The 25,614-nt window shown below is 44.7% G+C and overlaps 1 protein-coding gene across 18 annotated transcripts in view; it reads right to left on the bottom strand.

The window, feature by feature from the left end:
- MAGI1 (membrane associated guanylate kinase, WW and PDZ domain containing 1) overlaps positions 1-25,614 on the bottom strand; it is a 513,936-nt gene that overhangs the window by 455,475 nt on the left and 32,847 nt on the right. The gene's annotated exons all lie outside the window — the stretch shown is intronic.

The following is a 25,614-nucleotide window of genomic DNA, read 5'->3' as shown; positions in this document are numbered from 1 at the left end:
TACTTAAAACAGTTAAAACAGGCTTTCAACAAAGACTATAATAAGAGACAAAGAAGAACCCAGCAATTCCATTTCTGGGTATTTATCTGAAGAAACCGAAAACACTAATTCCTAAAGACATAGGCATCCATATGTTCACTGCAACATCATTTACAACAGCCAGGACATGGAAGCAATTTAAGTGTTCATCAATAAATGAATAGAAACAGAAGTAATGCATACACATAATGGAACAGTACTAGGCCATAGAAAGAATGAAACCTTGCCATCTGCAACAACATGGACCTATAAGATATTGTGCTGAGTGAATTTACTTACATGTGAAATCTAAAAAATAAAATGAAAGGGACAATTCACAGGTCAAGAGAACATTTTGATAGTTGCTGAATGAGAAGGGAGGGTTGAAGGGGTGGGTGAAAAAAGTAAAGGGATAAAGAAGTAGACACTGGTAGTTACAAAACAGTCATAGGGAATATAAAGTATGGCATAGAGAATATAGTCATTAATATTGTAATAACTATGTATGGAGTCAGAAAGGTACTAGATTTATCGGAGTCACCACTTTATAAATTATATAAATGTCTAATCGCTATGTTCTACACCTAAAATTAATATAAAATAGTATGTCAACTGTAACTGAAAAATAAAAATTTATTTTTAAAAAAGAAATCAGGAAAATGGAAGTAACCCAAGTGTCTATTGATAGATGAATGCATCAACAAATTTAACACAGACTTATAATGGAATATTATTCAGCCCAAAAGGGAAAGGAATTTTGAGACATGGATGAATCTTGAAGACATGTTAAGTGATGTAAGCGCGTCAAAAGATAAACATTGCATGGTTCTAGATATGCAGAGCAGTCAAATTCATCGAGCTATAAACCAGAATGGCAGTTGCCTGGGGCTGAGGGGGTCAGGAGGTAGGGAGTTAGTGTTTGAAAAGATGAAAAAGTTCTGTAGGTGGACGATGGTGGTGGTTGCACAACAACGTGAATGTAATTAATGCCACAAAAAGACCTGCACATTTAGAAATGGTTAAAATGGCGATTTTAATGTTAATGTACATTATACCATAAAAGAAAAGAAGGGAGGTTAAGGGAGGAGGATAAGAAGGAACAAATCAAGAAAGCTTAATGCTCTTGGCTCTTCATACTACCCATTTTAAATTGTACATCCATGCTCTTTGCCAGGGAACTCTGCAGTTCTCTCTGATGTGGATGGAGTGTGCTCCTCTGCACCAGGAATACCACGCTGGACCACACAGTCTGCTTTGGCCCTTGAATGTGCCCAGGCATGACAAGCAGAGGCTTCACATGTGCTTTTGCAGTCCAGCTAGCCTGCTGGCTCTCTGGTGACCCACCATGAGCAGAATATGTCCGAGTAGCTGCTAGTCAGAGAAGAAAGAGGAAAGAGATACAGCGAACCCCAACCCAACCCCCATACTCTGCAGCCAAGGCCATACTGACAAAAGCCACCCACAAACCTATGACTGAGAGAAAGGTGTCCTTGTAAGCTGTGGCTTTGGGAGCAGTTTGCTACACAGCAGGTTTGTAGCAAGAGCTACCTGATACAGTGAGTTTCCATGAGCATGGCTTTGCCACCTGGAGAATGGTCAAAGAATAATGAATACTTGCCACAAGGGTGCTTAGGAATCAGCTTCATTCCAGATTAATAAACACATCCATTGTTTAAATATGCCCTCAATTATGCACGTTTACAAATCATTATCTAGAAGGCCCACCAGGCCTCAGAGCCTTAGAGAAGGTGGGCCCGATTGTGCTTATTCTTGATCACATGTGGCTTATGGTTTTAAGTGGTGCTGAACCTGAGAAAAACAAGTCCTGGCACCTCTCAGAACTCAATGTCATCACTGAAGACCATCTCATTGTAAAAAGATCCAATTTGAAAAGCTCCCTGAAGTACTTCAGGCATCACTCCACATTCTCCTTTTAAAATTTCTCCTTTCAGCAGCCCCTGGCAGGCACTCTGAGCTGGCAGCCAGCATGCTCTACTATCTGAGACCCTTCACCCAAAAAGGAAATTAAATCTGCATCCAAGTCAAGCAAATGCTTTTATGAAATTCAAAAAAAAAAGCCAAGCTATGGAAACTCAGCGGGCTCACAGGAGCCCTGTCATCATGCACAGATCCGTGAGGCTGGCTCAGGCACAGCCTCGCTTCCACCAGCCAGGCGATCTGGCCTCCCTGCATCCCGCTGTGGGGGAGCCCGGCCCCGCATCCTGCCATGTGCTTCCCTGGGCTTGACCCAGCTCCACACCCAGCTTCCCTTCACCTCTGCACCAAGTGGCCAATGAGGCAGATGGTTTGGAATTCCACCCCCCAAGGAATGAACTTCTTATCCTGCTATGCAGCACAACATAGCTTCCTCTTGGGAACACTCACTCATCGTGCTATACCCAGCAAGAAGGAGCAGAGGAAAGTCCAGAGGCAAATGGGAAAAGATCCCGGCTGAAGGGATAGCATTGGGAAAACACTAGTTTGGGGAATAAGAGTGTGGGGCTAGTCAAGGCTTTCTCAGCCCCACTGCTTTCTCCCAGTAGCTCAGCCATTCCCCAATTCTGCCACATCACGTGGCAAAGCTCAGCCAATCTCCAATTCTGCCACATCGCATGGCAAAGCTCAGCCAATCCCCAATTCTGCCACATCACATTGCAAAGTGGTTCTCATCACTTGTTGGGAAAGTTGACAGTACATAAGGCAGCAGAGGAGGGAACACTTACAATAGCAGAGGAGAAAGGAGTGTAAGGAAGAAGACCATTAAAAGATAGATTTATGACAAAGCCATCTATCTATAATAATCTATAATAATGAAAGCATAATATGCTAATTAGACCAGACAGCCCGACGACCTTCCAGACAAAACTGGGGCTGTGAGGGCTGAGCCCCTTGTACGAATTTCATGCATCAGGCCTGTAGTTGTAAATATAAAGTGTTAAAAACAATTCAAATTGCCTCCCTAGTGTTAGAGAGATGTTCACAAGAAGATGAAATTTTGCTGATTACACCTTAGCAATTTTAAACATTTTACAATGCAGTAACATTCCATTGTCTAATGTGTATGTCATATACATATGATATACACATTGGTTCCTTCTTTTATTTGAGTTGTAATTTAATTAAGTAGGTATTCCTTTTAACTTAGTTTCTTTTATAAAACCTCCTGGGCAGTCATCATTGTCTTGCCTTTACTTACCTTGAATCATTTTATTCCCTGACTTTTACTTAAAGTTCCTATTAAGCCTGACACTTCATGTATTCCTGCTAAAATTGGATGATCCCTCTGCAGGGTTCAGGTTGGGGAAAAGAGGCTGCTAATGATGGGAATGATAGTGAAAGAGAGGAGAAAATCAGACAAGAAGAAAGATCTTATATTCATCTACTAACAGTTAACATTTATTCAGCATAATCTGCATATATACTCAAGCCTCAGAACAACATAAAAGTAGATTGATATTATTCTAATTTAATATATGGGAAAATAAACTACAAGTGCTTAGGCATCTTGACTGGAGTCACACATCTGGTAAACAGTGGTGCTCAATTAAAGTCCAGTTCTCTGAAAGTCACTGGTGCCCTGCCCTCCAGGTGGGTGCCAAATACCTTTATGAAGACAAAATATAGAGCAACTTGGTATACTCCCAAGAGATATCAGTCCACTCATCTCAGCCCCATTCTAACACTGGTCAAAATTTAAAGAGATAAAGCACATTTTCATGAGGCCTCTTAATCTGGTATTTTCTCTCCCCCTCTACTTCACTTCCTTCTTCGCCTCCTCTCCATCCTCCCCCTTTTATTTTCATCTTCAGCACCTTCTAAAGACTGTACCAATAAGTTCCTTCATGTTGCACAGAATTTGATAATCTACACCACATGTGTCAAACACAAGGCCTGAGGGCCAAATCCGTCCCGCCAGGCCTTGCAATGTGGCCCGCACCTCGCTGTCATCACTGCACTCCGCTGCGTTTCCATCACAATGACAGTTTATGACTGTTCAGTAAACCATTCAGCCCGCGATTTAGGCTGGATTTTAGATTTTGGCCCCTTCTCTGATTGAGTTCGACACCCCTAATCTACACCATTTAAAGTTCTATTATAGCCTCCATGATATTTTGATAACAATTTGGCCAAACCATGCTTTAAGGGCTCAGTTTGCATGTAGCAAACAGGAAAACTAAAGTCTCCAGTCAAAACTATAAAACTCTGAAAACATGCAACATGATATTATGCATCAATACACAAGCACATACATTTCTGTATAGCAAAGTAACTAAGACATTGAGATCTAGATTTGAATTTCACCTTCACCTCATTGATATTTGGTCTTAGTGCTAAATAACTATGCTGAATCTTAGTTTCATTATAAGTAAAATAGAGATGATAATTATAAGACCTTGTGAGAATTAACTGACAAAACATACAAAAATGTTCACAATTTGGCATAGAGAAAGCACTTTATCAATATGTATATTTACTATTTTATGTATTGGTTTGGCTCAAATCTGATTTTTTTCCTCTCAAATTCCTTAGTATCTTTTTATTTTTTGAATAATTCATATAATCAATAAAAAATATAAACAGTGAATCTAAGTAATCCACTTAAAGCATTAAAGAATTTACAAATACTGATGCCATAAAATAGATTTTGCATTAATTTCATATAAAATTCATGTTTATGCTATTAGCCAAATATGGCTTAAATAAAATGGTATTTCTCATTCCCTGTCCTATAAAAGATTCAAAAAATAAAACTTTCTTTAAATATTTATTGGCTTTTAAACCTCAAATTTAATTCTAGGAAAGTGACAAGGTATAATTCAAGTATAGTTTTACTGGAGAAAACTAGGTATTCTGCTCCTTCAGAACATGGATTGTGGCATTTATTCAGTGTCCTAGGATAGAGTAGGTCCTCAGATGTTTGTTGAAAGCAGGCAGAATGGGATGGGTGAATGGACAGATGGTAGGGTAGGTGTGTAGATAAACTAACCAACTTTATGTTATCAGTTGTAGTAGTTAGCTACTGCAGTGTAACAAATCATCCCAGACTTACTGGCTTCAAACAACTAACATTTTAGGAGGGTGGGCAAAATGGGTAAAGGTGGTCAAAAGGTGAAAAACTTCCAGTTATAAAATAATGAAGTCCTGGGGATGTAATGTACAACATGGTGAGTATAGATAATAATAGTCTGTTGCATATTTGAAAGTTGCTAAGAGAGTAAATCTTAAAAGCGCTCAATACTTTAAAAAGAAAAAAGTCCTCAAAACACCGAAAGAATTATAAAGGTGACAGATGTTAACTACACATGTTGATCATTTTGCAACATATACAAATGACTGAATCCTTATGTCATATACTTGAAACTAACATAACGTTATGTGTTAATTGTATCTCACAGTTTCTGTGGATCAGGAATCCCAGAGGTTCAGCGGGGTGGTCCTGGGTCCGGATCTCTCAGAGATTCCCCGCGGCCCTTCCCCCGGGGACAGGGTCTGGAGTAGGGGTGTCGAACTCAATCAGAGAAGGGGCCAAAATCTAAAATCCAGCCTAAATCTCGGGCCGAATGGTTTACTGAACAGTCATAAACTGTCATTGTGATGGAAACGCAGCGGAGTGCAGTGATGACAGCGCGGTGCGGGCCACATTGCAAGGCCTGGCAGGACGGATTTGGCCCGCGGGCCTTGTGTTTGACACATGTGGTCTGGAGGATGCCTTTCCAGGCTCACTCCACGGCTGCTGTTCCATCCTTATCTGCAGGGATGCTCACAACATGGCTTCCTCCAAAGTGGGAGTGGAGAGAGAAAATATGCCCAGATGAAGTCTTTTATAACGATCTCAGAAGTGACATGCCATCACTTCTGCCATCACTGTGTATTGTTTACACAAATCACCTCGGAGTGCGATAAGACTGTGTGTGGGTATAACAACAGGAGTGGGAGAAGACTGTATGTGGTATGAACAACAGGAGTGGGAGAAGACTGTATGTGGGTATAACAACAGGCTGCAAGAATCATGGGAGGGACATCTTGGAGGCTGTAAAGACAGAAACCATCAAACCTTCGAAATCCTGAAGCCAAACTAAGACCGTGAAAAACTGACACAGCACCATAGGTAGAGTTATTTTTGCTCAGTTTCAAAAATATACATGAACCACTACTCTTGACAAAGATAAAAAAGAGTAATATCTATAAAAGAATATATAATCTACATTATCCAGGAGAGTTTAGACCCCAAAATGGTCTGTTACCTCTAGCCCCTACAGACAATAATGTTCTAAATAAAGAAACACTCTTCGGACACCTTATTACCCAATTCTGAATTGGAAGGTGGGTTTTGCATCACGAAAAGCTTTGCACTGATTTCTCTCCACTCCTTCCTTTGTAATCAAGTGTCACTCAGCTTTGGACTAAACTTAAGTCCTAACTGACAGATGTTGGCTCTTCAGAGTCCAAGCTCTTCCAGGACTAGACCAAGCCCGCGGGTCACCTTACCTTAAGGTGACCAGATGTCCAGCTTTTGGTGGGGCAGTCCCAATTTTTAACAATTTGTCCCGTGTTACGTTTGGTCACTTTACCTTACTTGGCAAATTCTTCTTCATTTTAACTGTTTAAAGAGGATGGTGACAATGGCTAGCATGGATTCATGCAAAGTACTTTAAATTAAATCTTTGAGCTGGAATAAGAAGAAACTAATGTCAAGCTAAACGTGGTTGCTGCTGAATGAGACGGTCTCCAAACCAAGGGCGGACTTTATTTCTGGCTGCTTCCTACCCGGCTTCCTTCAAAACTGCCCTTTGCAAGTGTCTCACCATAGCTCTCTGAGTGCTCAGAAGTCTGAGCCCTGGTGACCTCACTGCGTCTCTGTGTGGCCGTCTGCCCAGCTGCCTCTCCCTCGCCAGTCCCTGTGACCCCGGATGAGTCGCTGAGTCAGAAGGTACTCACAGTGGAAACACCTTCAAATGATGGCATTTACTGCACATGACTACTAAAATGGGGCGCGGGGAGGGGGGGGGGTGTTAAAATGTAGGCCCTGAAACATTTATTTAAAAGGCCTTTCTCAATGATGAGTTTATTGGTGCTAAAAAATTTATATCATGATCTACAGTTCATTACTCTTGCACTTGACTTTGTTACTCTTTTGAACCAAATTTAAATACATACAAGAACCAATCAAAACACAATTAGCTTAAAGGACAGAACCATGAAGAGGCATCAGAAGCTACGCAGCATGACCCTAAATTAGCGAAGCTTTATCACCTGTCCTCATTCAAGTCGCACCCTTTCGGCTAGTGTTTGTTCAACACAAGCAGCAGGCTGGGGCATCCTCAAACATTCTCCATGGTATCTCTTACAGGTATTTCCAAGTAGAAAGCATTTGAATACCTTGAGTTAACAAGAAGTGGAAACTGTTCCAGCAACCATCTGTCCAATTCCAGTTCTAGGAAGCCAACATGTCAACGAAAGCACTTAACCCTACCTGGGCCTCTTCAGTGATGCTCCGTGTCGACTTAGAAACGATGGTGGCTTCCACTCACTCCGTGCTTCTGACAGCTCGGCATTGGAAAGGAGACCACTGGCCATCACAGGGTCCAACCCTGTGGTCCCTGACACCCCTTCCCCACACCACCCAGGGAAGGTTGTCGGCATGGTTTCCAGTGTTGTCATCTCAGCCTCAGGCGCTCTGCCTGACTGCATCGTGTCACTGCTCAGGGGAAGGCCCAACACCTTTACAATTTACACCACGCTCACGGCCAAGACCCACAAAGCCCAGCAGGATCCAGCATAGCCTGTCTTTGAGCTGCATTCCATATTCCTCTTGTGCCACTGGTCCTCTAGCTGTTCCTCACGCTCAGCATTCTTTTCTGCCTCAGGGACTTTGCTGGTGCTTCTCCTTCTGCACTCAGATCGCCAAAGGGCAACTCCTGGGAATCCAGGTTCTGCTCAGATACCCGCTCCTCCCTCCCCGGGGCCTTCCTGACCAGCCTGTCTCACACTGCACCCCACATATTCCCGTCGCTAGCTGTGATTTTTATCTGCATGGACTCATCAGCAGGCCTGTTATCCGCCACATGGGTACACCTGAGAAGGTAAGCTTTATAGCAATAGCAGTTAATAAAAACTAAGATTTATATTTTATAGAAGACATTAGGTGCCAGGAGCAGTTCAAGCACCTTAGTCCTGACAGCAACCTGACAAGGCAGGTAGCATTCCCCTCATGTTACAGATAAGAGCACCGAAGCACACAGAGGGTAAGCAATGTTGCCAACCACACAGCCACTGGGTGGTAGAGCCGGGATGCGGATCCTAGGTGGGCGACTCCAGAACCCGGGGTCCTACCCATCCCGCCCATTGCCTTCCCAGCAAGCAGGACCTTCTCTGGCTGCTGGGGCTGAGTCTGCCAGAGCCCAGTGCTGGGGAGAGGAGGGAGCTCACTCACCTCCTACACATAGCCCACTTCCTACCCTCCTCTTGGCCCCAAATCCTTCCAGCTCAGGGACCTCCCATCCACTCCACCAGTGCTCCCGGCCTTCTTCACTGCAAGCGTATCTGAAATCACACAGCACGGTGACTCAGCCCACACTGCTTCCCTTCCAGAGCAACGATGGGAAGGATTCAGAAAGTGCCTCTCCATTCCAATATCCATTCACTGACTCACTCATTTTCTTTTTAATTCCAGAAAAGGGAATCAAGTTAGAGAGAACAGCCAGTTTGTTTGTTTGTTTGTGTTGTTTTTTGTTTGGTTTGGTTTTGCCACAGCTGTACACAAAAATCTGCAGGAACAATAACTAAGAATTGAACAAGAAGCCCAGTTCAATTTTCTTACAGTAATTTATCCAACAATGCACCAACTCAGCCCCCAAGCCCTTCCTGCTAGTCCAGCTCCCATTTGGGCCATAACATTTCTATCTTCAGGAGATCACATTCCCAAGGCTGGAAGCAGCCTGTTGCTTAATCAGAACGCTATCCAACAAAAACCTTCCTAGCGGCCGTCCTCATTTCCTCACTGCCTTCGGGAGCTGCTGGCTGGGAGCTCATGGGGATGGGTGGTTTCAGCTATTCTTGCTCTCGGGGCAGCACTATTTCTCCTCCGAGCAGCGTAGCCCAGCAACCCCATGGAAACCCGATTAACCTCTTTGGGGACGTGCTTACAAACTCACAGCTCTCTTCGCTTCAGGGAATTTTAATGGTGCACCTCTGTTTCACAACAGCCTTAAAATACCCACAGAAATAGGAGCGAAACTCAGTGCTTCTGGAATATTCCTTCTTTTTCTTGGTTCTTATTCTGTTTTCAGAATGCAGGTCCACTTAAGAACTGGAAATTATACCTCACCTCTCTAAAGAACAGCTACATTAACAAACGTGATGAGTCCTGGCCGGGTAGCTCAGTTGACCGGAGCATTTTTCAGACAGGCCAAGGTTGCATGTTCTATCCCCAAACAGGACACATACAATCAGGGAATGCATAAATAAGTGGAACAACAAATTGATGTTTCTCTCTCTTTCTCTTCTAAAATCAATCAATAGATAAAAACTGTTTTTAAAAACCTTAGCATTTTTGAAAAATAAACAAAGATGTGGGGTCCAAAGGAGTTCTTAGTAGGAAATACCTTGTGTGTTAGCAGGACAAGCCAAGCACTCTAGTCTGCGGCAGCCCAGCTTAGGTGATCCTAGCAACCAGGCCTTGAGACATGGACACAGAAGCAGTCTCCTTACAATCGGTGAGCTCAGCAACATCCCAGGTTCACCTGCATTCTTGCTCCCAGAGAGTCATCTTGAAAATATGTGCTGGTGACTCAAGATTGCCTGGCCTCCAAAGTGGGTCAGCACACGCTGACTGCCATTCCTAAGAGAGCTGCCCAGTCTCTGGCCCTGGGCAAGAGCATCCCTGAGCAAACACCAGCAAAGAGTAAGGCAGGGTATACAAGGGCAGGGCAGAATCCTGATTGCATTAAACACTTGATATTTTGTTCATCATAAACTTTTTCATTAATTCTCATTTTCTTAAAATATTACCTTAATTATCGGAGATGTTGGTGCCCCTCAACTTTTTCGCCCAAAGCAAGCGCCTGCGCTGACATCCTCTCTCTTGCGATTAACTGCTCTCATCTTAAACTTCGTGTGTGGGTTGGTTGACTCATCTCTATTATGTCATGCAATTGAATCCCCATGACAACCTTATGAGGTAGGGACTTGCTATTACCTCGGTTTTACTCGGGGCACTGAAGCACAGGCAGATTGCATAACTTGCCCCGGGTTGTGCATGAGTAACATCAGGGCCTCTGGGGGCTCCGCCCCAAAGGGCCCAAAGGGCCTGGGGTGGAATGTGTGGCTGTGCTGGGATTCCTTGGCAGGTAAGGTCACCACCGCGTAAGTGCATTGCCTACCTTCACCTACGGAAAGGGCAGCCAATGAATACAACATAAAGCTCCAAGGACAAGCCCAAAACAGCTTGTTGCGCTATCAGGAGCCTAAACGTAAGTGGTGTCACACTCAGTACCCTTAAAAGAATATGGAAGCAAACAAGCTTCTCGGGTTCCAATTGCCATCTCAAATATCGTTAATGAACCACGGGAGAAAAAATATCAACTCCAGAATCTGAGCCAAAAGCAAACTCGCTGAGAGCCTCCGGAAGAGGAACCACAGGGAAGGCGGAAGGACCTGTTCATTTGCACCTGGGGAACCTCAAAGCAGGAGCTAATTTTGGGACTGGCTGGCCTGTTGGAATACCTTTACCTTAATTACATACTTCTGACAATAGAGCTTCCAGACAGGCCCAGATTCAGAGGCAAGAGACAAATTTGGGTGCACACCCCAACTCATCTACGGGTAAAATTAGCACAGGTGGTGAAAGTATTTATAGAATCTTTTCAGCTGAACCCAAGGATCTCTTCAAATATTAATCCTTTTACTAAGGCAATAACTTTTTTAAGTTCATGTACCAATTCCAATAAATTAAGAGTAACTTTACAAACAAATCTACCTCTGGTGGGAAAAGGTTCCGTGACTGAGAAGCAGTCTGCCAGGGGCACGGACAGTCAATGGCCAATGATGTATGGACATCTAACCGATCTGCTTCCCTGTCCTATCCCCTTGCCCTTAGGCTGATTACCCAAAGTCAATAAAGGGCCGTGAATCTATGAACTAGGGTCTTTACAACTATCTGCAACGTTTATTACATTTTTCTTGACTATGGTTCTAGGTCAAGTCACAGAGCGTGTTCCAAAGGGCACCATTTTAACTCTTTTAGTTTTAACGTGTCAATTTTCTGTTTTCCATCCTCTTGGTTTTCCCCAAAATCTCACTATCCTTTTCACCTGACCTCAGAGATGCCAAACCTGTGAGCCAAACTGGGTCTCTACCAACTCGCTGTCTGAACTCACCACCCATTTGTGACCACAGCCCCCACTACTCTAAGACAATATGACATTTCCTCCAAACAGGTACTCTGTTTCCCCGAAAATAAGACAGTGTCTTATATTAATTTTTGCTCCCAAAGATGCGCTAGGTCTTATTTTCAGGGGATGTCTTATTTTTCCATGAAGAGGAATACGGTACACATTTATTGTTAAATGAAAATAAAGGAAATTTATTACCTGTATACGGTACGGTAGTACGGTAGTTGTCAACACAAACCAGACAAGCTGTGAATCCTACAGTATCAAGAATTTACTCATTTATTCGATGACAATCATGTCATCATCTTCTGGAACATCATCATAACAATCCAATTCCTGAATTTCCTGGTGAATTTCTTGTGACTCCATTTCTTTCAGAATCAGTGGACCAAATGTTTAGCAATAACATTCTGAGACAGAGCCTAGGGGGGCCTTATTTTCAGGGGGATGCCTTATATTTCACTCAGAAGGAAACCTGTAAGTAGGTCTTATTTTCGGAGGATGTCTTATTTTCAGGGAAACACGGTAGTTAGCAAATAAACAATCAAATACTGGAAATAAAGCTTATTTTAGCCTCTCAAGTACCAGGGAGGGAAAGGCAGGAGAGTCCTACTGAAAACAGTTTATTACTCTTATACTCACTTCAATAATCTTTAATCCCACTGAACCCTTTGGAATGTGCTATCCACATGAATTTTCAGAGACTTGAGAAAGACATGGCATTTCCAACTTTACGCAGCTGCATATCATGTACATTTCCAACGAGGAGGTGCCTGTCCACCAATGAGCTCCAAGCAGCCACCTGTATGTGACCGAATGATCCCTTACCAAATTGCCAACTACAGGCATTTTGACCATTCTTAGAGGGATTAATCATGAACAGTGTCAGCTTGAATGCTATCCTCTGCAGGAAACCTTCCTGACCTGCTGTGTGGATGATGTTAAGAACACCTGTCTGTCACATGCCCCTGAAACACTCCCAGCATGCTTCTAGTTACATGCTCAGGGTGAGGGCATGGCAATCTAATTCATCATGGTATTCAAGAGGCTCGCTAAGCCTTTGGAAGGGACATGCTCAGTAAGTGAGGAAGCACCAAAGTGGGGTTGGAAGGGCAACTGCAGAGAACAGGACTCAGAGGTGAGAGGCCAGGGACTCAGCCCCACTCTGACCCTAACCCCAAACAAGAATTTCAGCTATCTGCCTGTCGGTATGGCTCAACTGGTTGAGCAACCTCCCATGCACTAGGAGGTCGCCTGCTTCAATTCCTGATCAGGGCACATGCCTGGGTTTCGGGTTTGATCCCCAGTAGGAGGTGTACAAGAGGCAACTGATCAATGATTCTTTCTCATCAATGTTTCTCTCTCTGAAATTACTATAAAAAAATTAAGTAACATAAAATAGCTCCATCTTTTAAAAAATAAAAATAATTTCCGCTATCTGTCCTAAAGTTGCTCCATTTACAAAACATAGGTAAAGCCTCCCCTCCTCTCCACAACACTACATTACCCTGAGACCACAATGGTATATTTTGGGAAAAGTATTTTAAAGCTTTAAAAGGGGGTTAAGGGAGATATAAACGTGAAAACTGGCCATCACATTTTCATTAAGCACTTCTCTCTGAGTCAAGAAAACTTTTAAAAAGAAAACATTTTAAAAAATAAGTGAATGCTAGGTTCGGTATCCATGAATGCAAAACCACATATTTCTATTAACCACTAGATTCCCAGTACCCAGCACACTGCCTTTTAGAAAGGCATTTAATTGCTATTTGTTGACTGAGGGAGCAAGTGGATGAAAGAATGAGGGTGATAATAACAACAACAAATATAAATGACAACATGTGAAGTGCCTCCTGGGCACCAGGTACTACTCAAAGCATGCTCTGTGCACCAGCACGGTTAGATCTCCCACCTTCTAACTGTACCTGGGGTACTGACCTTCTGGGCCTGGTTCCAACCAATACGCCCATCTCTGCCTCAGTGCTTGGATTTTACAGATCCAAGCACTGAGGCAGAGAGAGAGAGAGGTTAAGTAGCCTGGTAAAGGGACCCACGTACGAAGTGGCTGCTCCCAACTACTGTTTCCGTCCACACTAGGAATTGCATGAGTGAGGTCCTGAGTGAATAATGAAGAAGGAGGGACAGAGAAATTATTTATTTAAAACTGCCCTAGCTGGGTGGTTCAGTTGGTTGGAGCTTTGTCCCATACACCAAAAGGGTTTGATTCCCTGGTTGGGGAGCGTACAAAGATAACCAATCTACTTTTCTCTCTCACAGAGACGCCTCTCTGTCTCTCTCTATCCATCCACCCTCAGGTGAGGATTTAAAAATAGAAAAAAGGGAGGGGGAAAGAAGAAAGAAAAAAAAAGAAAGAAAGAAAGAAAAGACTGCCCACCAAAGAATTCAGCTTGATTAAAAAAAAAACAAAAAACAAAAAAAACCAATATTTACCTAAAAGAAACTGTATTTAGAAGAGGATTCAAATTTGGAATTATGCTACCTAAATCTCGTATGCTCAAATTATTTCCATCCGAATTTTGTGAGCAAATTTTAAAAGACAGAGAAGTCCCAAGTTGCAGTGATTTGAAAGGCATTTCAGAGGCCTTGGAGACTGCATGATACTCCGCATTCTTTGGATAAAAGGACTTCATTTAATTTTCACAGCTTCAAAGCCGACAGTGGTCCACAGTCAGTAACTACTGAAGCTGAAAGCAAGACGAGAGAAATAAATCACAGTCCACATAAGAGAGAAACGCAAATGCGGGGGTAGGCAAAGGCAGGCTCACAGCTGTTCGTAGGGGAAAAGACCTGCAGGTCCTGGCTGTTACAATAGCTTTATTAACTCAAAAGAATACAAGAATAAACCGCTTCCTCTACTCACAACTGCAGCTTCCTTCTGCCCACCTGTATTTGTGTCAGAAAGCGAGGAACTTTTTCTTTATGATGTTTCCTGATTTCTCCACTTCTTTATAAAACCCCATGCATTAAAATACCCATGTGCCTGGCTGATAAAAATTTTAAAAATGTATTTATATGAAAAACCTTGCACTCTCAGGGCCTATCCTGAGGGCTTTTAGTCCCGGGCTTCAACCTCAGGCTTGTGGAAGATTCTTGTTCTGAGTTTAGATACACTGACGATAACCTACTGACTAGACTGAAGTTACACTACACTCACTACACCTTCACATCCAAGCCCCATTACCTGACCATCCATGCTCCACAACATTGATAATGAAGACTGTTTATGAAACCATGGCTATCCAACAATGGTGGCCACTCCATATGGCATATTACGTATGCATTGAAAGCACTAATTTATTAGGCATGAACATTTAAAATATAATATCACTTTCTATAGCTGTGTTTCAGCATTTCTCCCCTTTACGAATGCACCATGGAAATCTCCCAAGCCCCTCAAACTCTGCCTGCAACCTTTCTCACTGGCAAGGAAGAGAAGGTGACAGAACAGAAGCCTGCCTTTGTTCTGAAGCTGCCCCTTGCACAGGAAATCTCACACAAGACCAGGAGCATGGGCTCGCCCAAGGGTAGCCCTAGCGATAAGCAGAGGGTGGGAGCGAACCCGCAGGCTGGTCTCAGGCTGAACGCTCAGGGACCTTCTCTAAGTCAAGCCCTCTTCCCAGAGCCGCTGGGAAAGGCCAGGTGCCCAGGGCCCTGGGCCAAGAGGTGCAGGCACTGCTCTGCAGAGTAAACACAGCTCCGCCAAAGAGGCACTGCAGGAAAATGGCCCTGGAGCTGCTTGTTCCAAATGCCACGGTCAAGCTCGCCATTCCTGGGAGGTCAGGAGGTGCTGCAATGCAGTAGAGTTTAAAGACCTGGACCCTAAAGGCAGGCAGAGGCCACACCTACAAGACTGGGGCAAGTACTAAGCTACACGTAAAAGACATAGCCCATCTTCTGAGCATTTAGGACATGTCTCTTATAACAGTTACAAGTTTGTAAGTGGGCTATGATGATCCCAATTTTATTTGAAGCTTAAAGAGGCTAAATCAGTTGCCCAATGTCAATCAGATAATTAGTGGAGAAGTAGAGATTAGAGCCAGAAGTGAGCACAACTCCAAGATCATCCTCTTCCTGGCCTATTTTACCAAAGCCCCCAAAAGGCTCCCCTGCCTGCCAGAGCAGCCCCATCGGGCAGCACTGTCAGCAGCGCCCGGAGCGTTTCCCAGCCGAGCTGTCCAACGCTAGCCACCAGCCACATGCAGCCACCGAGCTCTGGAAAGGTGGCTAATGCGACTATGAAATTAAATTTATTATTTTATTTCATGGGATTGTAATTATTTACACATCAGTACCACACAAGAGAAGGTGAGCTTAGAGAGCACGGTATTCCTTGGCAGGGCCAGCAACGATGGGCAAGCAAGGAGCACTGGGGCTCCCCGGCCCCTGCTCGTCCTCAGTGCCCAGTTCTCACCATCACTGAGCCAGGCTGAACCTCGGCTGTGAATCAGCAACTCTGCACTAAGTCCCCATGACTCCCACGTTATCCTTTATTCTCCATGTCCCCACGAACTGTGTTATTACAGCCCATTGAACTGTGGCTCAGAGAAGCTACGTAATTTGCCCATGTCACACAGCTGGTAAGTGATAGGACCCAGGACTCAAAACATTAATCTCCCAACTCCCCTAAAGCTAAACCTTAGCTGCCGTCATCATTTACTGGTATCGAATGAGGAAAATTCCTTTCCCTATTACCTCATATTGTTATAATGAAATGAGATCATGGATCTGAAAATGCATTGAAGACATAAGGCAGGTGTACGTTTTTATCTGAGCACTTATTTTAAAGTTTGAAAGGAAAATAACTTCTCGACTATTCAGTTTATTACTGGGAACTTATGACATCCCAATCAAATAAAAATCCTAAGTTGGTAAGTCATGGAAACATTCAGGAACACATCCAAGTCACTCAAGTCTATGCTTGTCTTCAAATCCAAGGTACTTGTTTATGTCTGTGAGATCCCTATGGTTCCCAAAAGCCAGAGTCCCCAGCTAGTTTCGAGTTGAAGGTTAAATCAGGCATAATTATGTTCTGGACCATGTTTGCAACTGACTGTAATAAAGGGGGGAGATCCAGGTAGCCCCCAACTCTAGTGGGAGATGGGGAGTGCAATGTCCCTCACCCCCACACCACTCCTGAGCCAGCGTTGGCTGCAAAGCAAGGTTTCTACCAATGATGTGGAAACGTGCAACCTCCAAGGACTCCGCCCCAACGAGAGCGAATCCAGAGCTGACTAACCCACACTGGCCAAAGCACAGGGAGAGACAGTGACAGGCCACCTACCCTCGACACCGCCATCAGACTGCTTTTGCTAGGGTGCAGCTGGCAGGTGCTGTCTGCAAACATCAGGACAAGCCGGGCTGCCCCGGTCTGAGGACAATGAGCAGGCCCAGAGTGCACTGTGGGCGATGCTCCATAATCATCATTAGCAAGAAGTCCTTGTTTCAATCATCACCGCTAATGTGAAATAGTCTCAAATTCTTCCCTATTTTTAAATCTTCCCAGACTTACTTAATAATAATAGTTATATGTCATGGTACCCTGCAGAAAGTTGACAACAACTTTAAAAATACATTTTTTCATTTGACCCTAATTTAACTCTGGGAAATATCGATGGTAGACATTAGTCTCTCCATTTTTTGTTTTTTTATTTTTAATTCCCATCAGAGAATATTTTCCATTGATTTTAGAGAGAGTGGAAGAGAGAGGGAAAGACAGAGAGAAACACTGATGTGAGAGAAACATCGATTGGTTGCCTCCTGCCCAAGCCCTGTCTAGGGCCCAGGCTGGGGAGAAGCCTGCAACCGAGGTACATGCCCTTCGCTGAAATTAAACCTGGGACCCTTGGTCCACAGGCCAATGCTCTATCGACTGAGCCAAACCACCCAGAGCTAGTCTCTTTTTTGACAACAAACTGAACCACGGCTCAGAAAGATGTAGTCCATTACCTGTAATTCCCAAGGCACTGTGAGGCAGAACTGAGCCTAGAACGCAAGTCTGCTCACTTCCATCTAATGCCCTATCACAAAATTATGCAACTAGAATGTCCCGGATGCTCGCAATATTCAGAGCACCTTGATGATTTCTGTCTAATCATTAAGTCTCGAAAAAGGCACTTTTAAGAGGACTAATATAGAAAGAGAGTCAAGCATGGGTTAAAATGGGGGGAGACTAAAGATAGGACAGCTTGGCCATATTCTGAGTTCCGTGATTTCCATTTGGCTGCACACTACACTCTTTCAAGAAACTTTTTAGAAAAACTCTCTATGCCTGTATCCCACCCCCAGAAATTTTGACCTAATTGCAGAAGCTTCGAACATCAGGCTTTTTTACTATCTCCCCCACCCTCAAGAATCTAATGTTAGCCCTAACCATATTGGCTCAGTGGATAGAGCAACAGCCTGTGGACTGAAAGGTTCCAGGTTCGATTCCGGTCAAAGGCACGTACCTTGGTTGCAGGCACATTCCCAGTGGGGAGTGTATAGGAGGCAGCTGATGGATGTTTCTCTCTCATCGATATTTCTAACTCTCTATCCCTCTCCCTTCCTCTCTGTAAAAAAATCAATAAAATACTTTTTTTATTTTTTTTTTAAGAATCTAATGTTATGCTTCTGCTGAGAACCACTGCTATGGGTCAAAGGTTGTCCCAATAGCATATGGGCAAGATACAATTTTTAAAATGCTAACAGTTGTGTGTTCATTTTAATGAGTAATTGCAAAAAGTTAGCCGTCATATAAATCTGATCATTTTACATATTTTTACATGAAGTATAAAAAACATTTGATTGAAAAATATATATAAGTAAAACCTAGGACAGTGGCTCACAGATATGAAGACATTATAAAGGCAGTTCAAGGATGAGCAAGGTCTAGCTACCTAAGAATGAACACTGCAAGGGGCTCTGATCCGGGTGGGGAGGAAGAAGCAGACACAGAGGAGGACCCTGCAGGAAGGACTTGCAGTGACCCGAGTGAGGCAGGGACGAGGAGAGCGAGCCAGAACCAACCGTGACAAAGCCAATTCTGCATTTTGCTCCAAGTACTATCAACACCTGGTAAGCGGGCAATAGGCACTGCACCACAGGCAGAAATAGAAAAGTTAAAGACTGAGGCAGTTACTGGAGGAAGACCAACATCAAAGTCCACTGCTCAGGCTTGTTCTTTTAGAACAGTGTTTCCCAAACTTTTGACATATGTGTACCCCTTCTATAATTTTTGTAACGCTGAGTACCCCTCGTACTCATGAGAACGTAGAATTAGGCTCAGGTAAGCACGGTGCAGTGCATATCCCCACCAATCTCCGGTGCAACGGGTACCCCCACCAAACTCTTCCCGTACCCCTGGAGGTACGTGTACCACACTTTGGGAAACACTGCTTTAGAACAAGAGTGGGGATCCTTTTTTCTGCCAAGGACCATTTGCATTTTTAGAACATCATTCGAGGGCCACACAAAATTATCCGCTTAAAAATTAGCCTGCCATATTTCTAACATTTAATTAACTCACCCTGATGCCTTGGCAGGCCCAGACCAAATGATTTCTTGGGCCTTATACAGCCCAAGGGCCTGAGGTTCCCACCCTGCTTTAGAAAGAACTACAAACCCCTTGATAATGGTGCCACCTACTAAGGTCGCCCAGCAAAGACAGACTACGTGGTAAGGAAGCCTCTCCTCACTTAGCTGAAGCTTCTCAGCCCCGAGAGCGTCACTGTCAGGCCATTCTCGGCATGTGCGTCACGTTTCACTCGTCAGACTCGGCCTGCCAGGATGCTGGGCTCCGTGAGGTTTCACTCGTCAGACTCGGCCTGCCAGGATGCTGGGCTCCGCGAGCCCGTCTGCCTCCACCACAGGCCCGGGCAGCATACGCTCAGCACAGTGAGCTCTCCTGGAGCCCCAGCGCTGGAAACAACAGCTTGCTCAGAGGTGGCTCCGGAAAGACAATTCCAACTATGAAAACGTACTTCTCTTCATCCTTCTGCCAACGTGCAGAGGGACTAAGATGGTACACAGACGCAGAAATAAGTAACAGTGAGTTACATTTTGAGAAAATTACTTCCTTTGCAATTCTCTTTCAACCCTTCCCATTTTGGATCTGAGGTCGCAGGTTGGAACTGGAGGATTTTTCCACCTAGCATTGGTTGCTTTAACTGTCCACTTTAAGGAAGGGATGACAGGACTCAGACTCAGAAGCCTGGATTCATATGATGTGTTATTATAATCATGGCAAATAGTGCAGGTTTCCACTTGATGTAAAATACATTTAACTTTTTAAGTGAATCAGCCACAGGAAACAAATCGGTGGTATAAAGAGTGATAATATGAGTGTGGCAAAGTGGTGAAGGTGCTTTACAAGTGACTCACAATGGAGGACTTTGCCTGAGATGCCATGTGTCACTGGTATTAGAAACGTGTTTCTCTGCGGCTCCGGCATATTTATGAAATGCAGGTGTTGGAAACGCAGAATGAGACACCACTTTCTCTCATTCCCCAGAAAATGAAGCAATAGCTTGGATGAGCTCATCCTAGCTGACTGCCTCCGGGCCTGCTTCTGGTGCAATAAAATTCAAATATTTACCAACCACTACCTCTCAGACTTTGCTCTGACCAATCAATGTGAGTTTGGTTGCAGACTCTTCTCTTAGTTGGATTCTTCCCTATATTGCACATTGATACCAGTTTTAAAAACCAATCCCAGTGCTATGAGAAAATAGACGTGTGCAGAGTGATGGCAGTAGGGGTAGGTGCCATGGAGATGTGGTGTTTGATCCACAGCCTCACGAAGGTGTGAGAGGACTGAAGGAAACAACCTACAGATGTGCCTTCCTTATACACTAACTAACATATAATAGGCACTTCGTAAAGGTCAGTTCTTTCCATTTCTTGGATAACACAGCCAGTGACACAGTGAAGAAAACATTGCCTCACCCTGGCCAGGGTGTCTCCATTGGATGGGTGTCATCAGGTGCACCGAAGGGTTTCCAGTTCGATTCCTGGTCAGAGCACAGCCCAGGTTTCGGCTTGATCCCGGTAAGGGGAGTGCAGGAGGCAGCTGAATGATGTTAAGTTCTCACGTCAATGCTTCTCTCTCCCTCTCCCTTCCCCCCTCTAAGGAAAAAGAGAGAACAACGCACAGCTGGGAGGCAGTTAAAATTCAATTAAAATAAAAATTTTAAAGCAAACACTGCCTCATCAGTATCCTGATAGAGACATTCACCCCATGAATAACTTGGCACAAGTGTCTGCTCTCCTTTCCCAGGTCCTCGGGTACCATCTTTCAGTATCTGTAATGAAGTAGCATGGACTGAGTCCTGAAGAAAACCTGAGCCAGAGCAGTGAGCAGCTTTGTGATCAAAGTTCATTGTGTAGTAGTTGTGTCTTGCCTGCCTAAAAGTAACACTTCTCCTTTAACAGCCATCGCCTCAATATACAAGGACCATCTAACCATAGCTTTCCAATCATCCTCCCAAGCGCAGGTTACTGCATCAAGGCATTACCGGGGACCTTGATAAAATGAAAATTCTTATCTGGCAGGTCTGGGAAAGGGACGGAGATTCTGTATTTAATAAACTCTCAGGAGGTGCCAATGCTGGTCAGTCCATGGACCACATTTCAAGTAGCAAAACCCTAAACAACATCAACATGTCCCAGGCCAGCGAATAGACCGACCGAAGGAAGGGCATAGTCCTTATCAGCTTTTCACAAACTCCCTTCTCTTTCCAAGCGTTTTTCACCAATTCCCTTCTCTTTCCAAGTATTTGGCCATCATCTCAGCTTTAATCCCAGATGTTCCAGGAGGGAAATGAACATCTCACCAAACATCCCATTTAATGGGGCACAACTACAACAGACCCTATAGAGTTGGTCATAATGACACACATTACTAATCTGGTTATTACTTCACACGATTTTACCAGCAACCCATCTGATGCCAGTTCCCCCCCTGACAGTTCCGCCCGCCATTCCACAGGGTGTGGCCGCACGTTGACAGAACAAGAACCCGGGCAGCCAGAGGCCGGTGAGTCACTGGAGGAATCCACAGGCAATGAGCACCAGGAAGCCCTGCTGAACACCTCCTGGCCAAGAAACATCCTAACAGACCACACATCATCATTCAGTCAACACACGCTTGCCGGGCATTAGCCAGGTGCCACGCACACTTGGACCCAAGCAGTTGTTCACCACAGAAGCCCTTTCACCCTTGGGAGACACTTCACTATCCTGGTCACATTGGAAGAAATTTGACCACAGCAAGCCTGTGAGTTAGGAAGTTCAAATGTCATCTCATCAGATCCTGTGCTGCATCATCTTACATCATGTTCAGACTTCACGAGGTAAATGTTACCTGCAGCTGAGAGATCACATAGTCTCAGACACACTCTCAGACACACACACACACACACACACACACACACACACAATCCCTCTTCAGGCAGACAAGTAAAATTCCCTCAAGTCACACAGCTAGTAAGCCCCAACCAAATCCCCTCGGGCTGCAAGATCTGTGCTCGGTCCCCAGTCCCGCCCCCTCCTCACAGGACAAAGGCCCCTGCCCGTCCTGAAGCAGTGCATCATCTCAGGAAAGAGACAGAACACCCCTCAGCCGGGAGGCCGTTAGACCAACGCTTTCGGCACAACATGCTCTAGAACTCAGCATCCAGTGAGAAGTATTTTTAGTTTTGAAAAATGTATCCAATATCTTTCTTCCTACCCATATACTCAGATCCCTGCGGGAGAGACCAGCACATTCTGGTCGCCCACTTGGTGCTGCCTAAACATGCCCCAGATGCATTTATATTTTTATTATCTTTTTTTATACCAAACTATCCAAGCTTGGTGACTGAGAACGAACCACCACCACTTCGCTATTTCCCCCAATTCTCCATCCGGAATTTGGACAGACGCAGCAGGATGCTGTCCTGATCCCGATGGTACCGGCCTGGGTTGCAGCACCCAATACTAGGCCTCTCCACTCCCAGGCCTGGGTCCTGGCAAGAACGGCTTTCACAGGCCTGGGTCCTGGCAAGAACGGCTTTCACGGCTGATAGGGAATGCTTACAAAGTCAAGTGCTACATGTGAGGGGCACGCAGTTCTTAGAGGGGAAGTTCCTTTGCCGACCCACTTATCCACGATTTCAGCTACTTGGGGTCAACAATGGTCTGAAAACATTCCATGGAAAACTCCAGAAATAAACAATTTATACATTTTAAATTGTGTGCCTTTTTTTTAGTCTCTCACTTCCTCTCATCACCTAGGCATTGTATCATCACAAGAAGAAGCCTGAGGACAGTAACATAAGGTGTTTGAGAGACCACGTTCATATACCTTTTATGACAGTAAATTGCTACAGGAGTCTTGTCATTATTGTTGTAAATCTTTTACTGTGCCTAACTTACAAATTAAACTTTAAAACAGTCTGTATGTATAGGGGAAAACATTATACAGGGCTCCGTTTCAAGCGTCCACGGGGGTCTTGGCGTGTATCCCCGCGGACAAGGAGGGACTATTGTGTAAGTTTCTGGGGGCAGGAATATTGCCTCAAGGATCCCCAATATTCCTGCAGGCCCCAGACAAGCACAGAAGGACCCGTGCCCTCTGCTGAGTCACTGCGCTCTGACTCCTCCGCAGAGCAGACAAGCAACATTTCACAAAGGCCCGGAGATAAGCAGCCACATAAATAACAGACTCTGGGCTGACTGGCTACCCGACAGGGCCTGTCCGGAGGGGTCCAGTGAGAGCCAGGAATTATAATGAGTCGCTGGTAGGTAAGTGGCTGGAGCTGTCCCAACGCAGAGCAGCCGAGACAATAAAAACCAGATCTGGTCCCACTGAAAGCTCAAGTTAATTAGAAATTAAAAATACCTTTTAAAACAGAACTACTGATAGGACAAGAAGACATCTCTTCATCCCCGTCCCCGGAGGGGTTCGCAGCCTCCCTGAGGTCCCGCGGAGATGGGATCGGATCCAAAGTTAGTCACCAAGAGTCAGGGAAGGAGGGAAAATAAAAGACCAGCAAGCACATTCCTAAAACTGCAAACCTAACAGCCTCCCATAATCTCTTCCAGCTGAGCGAGCACGGCTCTGTGGGGCCTGCTGGTCCCGTTTGTAATTACTCAGGTGCGAGTGTTTCCATGGCGCTCGGCGTCTACCTGAGCTCGCGCTCTGGGAACCCTGGGAATAGATTCTTTCAGACAAAAGTTTGTGCACCGATTCAAAAGGCTCTTCTTCTTTCTAGAAAACTAAAATGAATAACTAGAGCTCTTACATATTTGGGCCCCGGAGCATGCAGGGGTGGACTGGAATCGAGGACCTGCCAAGGTAACCTGGGGCAGCTGTTGGACTTCTCTGAGCCTCAGCTTTCTCGTCTCTATGATGGGATAATAATAGCACCACCTCACAAGGTGGTTAGGAGGATGAAATAAAAAGATACCACATCTGTCAGGCACTTCCTCTGGGCCCAGGCACCCAATACGCGCCCAATAATTGCTAGCTGCTATTATAACTCGTCTTTTTATACTGCAGCTAACCCAAATTAACAGTGAGACAAACGTTAAGGCTCATAATTTCCCTCCATTCAAATCTAACTGAATTTAAAATATACACCAAACGCTAAAAAAGAGATACAGGCACAGCTGCCAAATGGCAAGTAAAGAGCCATAATTTTCCATCGTTGGAATATATTTAGTGATAACTATAAATGAAAGACGAAGAGGGAAAAAATTCCCCAACTTAAAGTTAGCCTCCCCGTCTGACAGTCTGGAAACCAAACGCGGAGTCAGCCTCCTCCGGCTCTGCTTCCCCTCCTGCCGTCAAGGTTGGGTGGAGAACGCCCACGTCTCCCGCTGGAGCCAGCAGCACTCTGCCAGGTAAAGCAGGAGCCGCTCCGGCTTGGTCGGACACCTGGGACAGTCAGAGGGCTGGGAACACAGGAAGCGTTCTCCCACTCCTGCTGCGTTATTTCCGAAGGCATCAGCACCGTGAACTTGGGGAGGGCCCCGGCCGGCCAGGGAGAAAGGTTTACACATCCCAGCTTGCCTACATCTTACCAAGCAGCTCCTGTGTTAACACACACAGCTCCAGTGATGTCATCCTCGGCACACAACTCGTTAGACGTTCTAGTCCCAACTTCTCAAAGCTTTGAAACGCGTCGGCCTACTGGCCCCTCAATCTGCTCAGTGGAGGCAGAAGTTTAATTGGGGTATAATGATTTCCTTAATTTTCTTCTGCAGAGGATGTAGCCACCAGCACTTCACACACCCTACACCGCAGTGTCTGATCTAGGGGGCACTTAAAACATGTGCATTTGCACAGACCTCCTGCTTGATGGACATCAGACGTCCTCACTTACACTAACCACGGTGTGTTAAAACTTCATAGAAGCCGAAACCGGTTTGGCTCAGTGGATAGAGCGTCAGCCTGCGGACTGAAAGGTCCCAGGTTCGATTCCGGTCAAGGGCACGTGCCTTGGTTGCGGGCACATCCCCAGTGGGGGGTGTGCAAGAGGCAGCTGGTCAATGTTTCTCTCTCATCGATGTTTCTAACTCTCTATCCCTCTCCATTCCTCTGTGTAAAATCAATAAAATAAAATAAAATAAAATAAAAATAAAAATAAACTTCATAGAAGATCCAAACCACCAAAACCTCCACCAACTATCCACAGACCGAAATTCAGACCTGCCAGCGCATAATATGTAACTATAGCAATATTATACTAGCAAGGAAAGAACATCAGCCTTAAAGAACTCAATAAAAAGGACAAAATATGACATACATGACTACATTCCATCCAGTCATGTTCTACCACATCACCCGGCCCACTACCTGAAATTATCTTGTTCAGCGGATTGCTTTTGCTAATGTGCTTACTGTCTGTCACCTTTTCCCTCCACCCGACCATCCAAAAGAGAATGAGAGGAAGGACTTACTGATCTTGCTCACCACGATAACTCTAGTCTCCCAGGAAGTGGTAAATACTGGTGTGGTGGACTTGATTATTTTTGGCAAATGTTCTCTCCCTCCTCTTCCTCCTCCTCCTTTTCCTTTTCCTCCTCCTCCAGCCTCTGGAGAAGGAAGGAATATGCCGCTCTGGTGGGCTTTGGATATATGCTGAAATGGCAGTTCATGTTCACTCCCAGACCAGCTTCACGGTCTACACTTGTGCCTGCTTGCCTCTAGGAGCTTCACATT

This window comes from Pipistrellus kuhlii, unplaced genomic scaffold, assembly GCF_014108245.1.
Source record: "Pipistrellus kuhlii isolate mPipKuh1 unplaced genomic scaffold, mPipKuh1.p scaffold_m20_p_11, whole genome shotgun sequence".
Taxonomy (NCBI): Eukaryota; Metazoa; Chordata; class Mammalia; order Chiroptera; family Vespertilionidae; genus Pipistrellus; species Pipistrellus kuhlii.
This window is presented reverse-complemented; position numbering and strand designations above follow the sequence as displayed.